A 4739-nucleotide genomic window follows, 5' to 3' on the forward strand; every position below is an offset into this window, starting at 1 on the left:
GATCTCCTGACCTCGTGATCCGCCCGTCTCGGCCTCCCAAAGTGCTGGGATTACAGGCTTGAGGCACCGTGCCCGGCCAATCTAGGCAGTCTTGATAGCTGTAACACATAAACATGTCCATCAAAGCGATTTGACCTCCTTTATAATTGTCAGGAATGTAAAGAGGTCCTGAAGCCAGTCCCACTAACAATCACTGGCCTGTCCCTTGCCCTCCGTTGCAGAGCCAGTGGGGGCTCCCATGCTGGGGGTGCTGGGCGAGAGGCAGCATGCAGGGGGCCTTTCTTGGGGTGTTGAGTGAGGATGGCTAATCACAGGACCTCAGCTCCACCTCAGGCTCTTTAGGTGGGAGATGAAGGGCTCCACCCTCTTCCCCAAGTTGTTGAGAGGTAAAGTAGCGACCTTTGAGACCAGCTGACTACAGATAGGACCTGGGGCTCACCCTTCCCAGCTCTTCGATTCTGTTGCTTAGCGTCTTATTGACTGTGGGTTACCGCAGTCCATAGTCACGCTAGATTACATCACCAAAGTGTCCTTCACCAAGAAAACAACAACATCTTGGCTCAGTGTTAAAGTCTCTAGAGTTTCAAGAAGAAAGATCACTTAATGGCAAGTCCACGATGAGGGAGAAAACTGAATGACCCCTAGAGTTTAATATTCCATTACCCGGGGCTCCGGCATGCATCAGCTCCCAGTGACAAATGTATGGTTGGTGATGATTAGCAAGGCTTCTTGTAAATTGTGATTCTTTGGCTGGGAAGGGAAATTCAATCTCCCTTTCTTCATCGTCTATAATCCTGAGCCAAACAAGGGCCCGTAGGCTCTTCCCAGCTCAGGAAGAACGCACAGATCTGCTCACAGCATTGATCGCCTGTGCCGGCCATAGGACAGCCCTAGGATGTCACATGGGCGGTGGCATGGGGAGACACGGGGAGTAGAAGGCAGGAGCCAGGAGGCTTTGCAGAACTGGTGGAGTTTGAGGGAGGCCTAGGATTTAGTTTATGGAAGACAGGAGAGGGTGTCCGGCCCAGGAGGAAGGAGCAGCAAGGGCAGATGGGGCACCCTCGAGGGCAGCTCAGCAGGCATTGTGAGATGGCGAACCGTGGAGTGTGTGCAGCTGGGAAGAAGCTGGAACAGCAGGGAGCCATGGAATCCAAATGAACAGGGAGTGAGGGAGGCGACCCTGGACTCAGCCCACCGCTGACAACAGCCATCAGTGATGGTCAGGGAGACAGCTTGCTGGCTACCACACACTGGCCAAACCCTGGCCAGGGCAGGAGGCTCCCAGAAGACCTGATGAGGGATTGAACATGTCTCAGTAGTCTGAGAAGGTTTCTCTACCAAGAGTCACCTCTCAGGAGGGGCCACCTGGTCCAGCCAGGCCCCAGGGAGGAGCCATGCTGTCTCCAGACCTGCAGGAGAGACACCGGCCTCAGGAGCCAGTGCCCCCACAGACAGACCTCATCTCTTACTGCCTGGCATTTCCTGTCTGTAACTGGATTTAATTTGCACAGCTCCTCCATGAGACAGAGGTGATCGTGCCCATTCTAAGATTAGGCTCAGAAAAGCGAAGCAGTTGTCTCCGAGGCCACAGCCAGGAAGGAAGCCCGATTCACACCTACATCTGCCTGACTTTACAACGACCTTTCTAAGAAAGAGACGTGCTATGGCTGGCTGGTCTCAGCTTGCGAGAGCTAACTGTGCACATTTGTTCCCAGCTCTACCCTCGGCGACATCTCCCTGGTACTTTGAAATGAGCCATGGCTGGCATATTTATCCCACATACATTGGTAAATACTGCAAATCAACCTCCACCTCCGCTGGCTGTTAAGCGTTGACCGCACGCCACTATCTGTGCGACTCAGGCGCTGATGCTCTTTTGGAATCGAGCCGGCGGAAAGGGTGTTTCCGTGTGAACTTGCAGCTTCTCTGCGGGGCAGCAGCATGACAGCGCTTTCCGTTGTTCACTCGTTGCTTAGTTAGACTCTGCGTCATTCCAACAATTGGATTGATTAGTGAGAAACTCAAGGTGAGGAAATATGAGTCACAAAATCAGGTGAAACCAGGAGTCACGGTGCTGGGCAAAATGCAGGCTTCCTCATTTCCGTTTGTTTGTTTGACTTTTAACTTCCGACGTTTTTATCTTTATTACAACCAGCAGGGTGTTTGTGTTTTTAAATCTATTCTGTGTTGCCGCATACCCGTATTTAAAGTGGACGGGGTCAGGATTGAGCCAGTCCTCCTCTGGAACAAGAGGCCGGTGTGTCCCGGGGGAAGGAGGTCGCCCTGTGCGTGTTCGCCGTCCGCAGCCTTCACTGCCGCTCCCCGAGCTGGCTTCGCTCCTGCCTGAGCTTCCTGCGGGTGGAGGTGGAAGGCAGGTCACAGAGCCGGTGGGGTGGCAGGCAGAGGCTCTTCCCTTTCATCTGCCTTGGCCTCTTGATGGACTTGTGACCTACAACCTCTCACTTGACCCCTGACCTCATAAATTCTGGAAACGCCTCACAAATCACCAGGAAGATAAACATCAACTGAGGTCAACGGAAGGGAGTATGAGCCACACCAGGCAGACAGAGAGGGGAGATCCAGTCTGCTGGGTGGGTGGGGGTACCCTAGAACCGTGGGTGGCTCAGGAGAGGGGAGCAAATCACCCTGACACAAAAGTAGTTCCTCAGACCACGCGCTGCAATCTGACCTAGAGCAAGAGCTTGGTCTCTGTGGGTCACGAGGTACCATTTATAGTGCAACCCACAGAGCAAAGCCTGAATCTAGACTTAGGCACCGTGCTCTTGCTTTCTCCCTAAGGAATGTCCATGTAGATGGCTGCTGCACACACGCATATGTGTGTGTGCACACGTGCGTGTGTGTGCATGATACATGCAATGACAGCCCGTTTGATTGTTACATATCATTGGCTATCCCCTTTCAGTCTGAAATTTTCTCTATCCCTCTCTGCCTGGTCCCCAACCCGTCTCTTGTCTGTCTCTCTTCCCAGAGGGTATGAACTGCATGAACAAAGACCATGGCTGTGCCCACATCTGCCGGGAGACGCCCAAAGGTGGGGTGGCCTGCGACTGCAGGCCCGGCTTTGACCTTGCCCAAAACCAGAAGGACTGCACACGTAGGTAGATGGAGACAAATGGGTCAAACGTCCCATGCGTCTCCTGCCATTGCTTTCTGGAGGGTCTGTCCAGTCTGCTGGACTTTGGCCAGGGAGGGTCCCCAGCCCCATGGGGTGGAGAGAAGGGCAGGGCCTGAGGAAGGGGCCTGACAGGGCATAAGGGACAAGGGTTGTGAACCCCAGCCTTGGCCATGGGGTTTTCCGCACCAAGCATGGCACCACCAGTGTAGCCCCAGGAGCTGGGCTGGATCTTATGGCAGCCCCTGAGCCTAAGCTCTGCAGCAGGAATGGTGGGGCCATGGCACAGAGGTCTACAGGACCAGGTTTCTCGACGGGCCTGGGAAGCCCCTGGTAATGAGTAGTACAAAGAAGGAAAAGAGTATGGTTCTGAAGTGGCACCATTCTGGGCTGTGCTGACCTTTTTTCCGGGACCGAAGATCAGAACTCTGCACATCTGTAGTCCCAACTTCTTGGGAGGCAGAAGCGAGGATCACTCTAGCCCGACTTTGAGTCTAGCTTGGACCACATAGCAAGACCGCATCTCTACAATAAAATGTAAAGATCAGAACTCACAATCTGACCCCTGCAAGGCTGCCTGCTGATGGTGATACTGTGGGAGATCTGGGCTGAATGAGGCCTCTGGCCAAAGACACCATTTCAGGATCTGCTTGGTGGTCTGCCTACAGGGCCCACGTGTAGTCCAGCCTCTTAATGGGGTCACCCCGTCCCCCAGTAGGAGTAGGAGCCAGGAAACCAAGCAGAACAGTGGCTGAACTCAGAAGCTTGGGAGCCAGCGCATCCTCCCCACAGCTGCGTGGGGAGACGGCGGGATGGGCCTCTCCTCGTGGAAGATGAGGGCACCAGGGATAGCCAAAGTGATGTCGTATTTGCCCTTTTTTACAAAGAGCCAAAGGAGACTGCTGGAAGCACTTTCCATCTCTGGCCAGAGACAAGTGCCTCATTTCAAGCCCGCTTTCTAATGCAGAAAAATGTTAGGGAGAAATGTCCAGTTCCAACTCCCAACAGAGAAGGTGGTCGTCACCCTGGCTGTGGAAATGAGAGACCGAGGCTGCCCTGCTGTCATAAAGAAAATGACCGTTCTTCCACCCATCATTCTGTGGAGAGTCCATCGTCCACAGTCACTGATCCTCTCAGTTGTCATCAGCTCTCCTGTGGGTGCCTTGCCACACCCTTCCCAACTCATGGTCTCCTAGAACAGTCACCAAGACCCTGGGGACCCACGTACGCCAGATGTGATTCGTCCATTCTCCGAAGTGGAGGTGCTTCCTTCTGCCCCAGGTGTGGTCCGAGAGGCAGACCACCTTTCTCTGTGTTCCTGGCTCTTTGCTGCGGGATGGCCAAGATAAGCCTGTATACTGTCACCCAGGGCAGGACCAAAAGGGGCAGTCTCAATTGGAAGTGCCAACCTCCAGCCCCAGGGCTCCAGCCAGGCCCCCTCTCCACACCAGATGGATTCCTTTAGCTGCAGAGAAGTTTTCTGCCCCCGGCCACCTCAGAACAGAAGATGCTGACTCCAGCTTTCCCAGTCCCCCCTGTTGTGTGATCTGAGTTTCCTCATGAGAAAGGCCAAGGTCACAAATGCATGGAGTCAGCAGGCTTGTGG

At 54.1% G+C, this 4739-nt stretch overlaps 1 pseudogene; it reads left to right on the top strand.

The window, feature by feature from the left end:
- Positions 1 to 4739, top strand: part of LOC105502756 — a 94698-nt pseudogene that overhangs the window by 80329 nt on the left and 9630 nt on the right.

Source organism: Colobus angolensis, unplaced genomic scaffold, assembly GCF_000951035.1.
Source record: "Colobus angolensis palliatus isolate OR3802 unplaced genomic scaffold, Cang.pa_1.0 Scaffold805, whole genome shotgun sequence".
NCBI lineage: Eukaryota > Metazoa > Chordata > Mammalia > Primates > Cercopithecidae > Colobus > Colobus angolensis.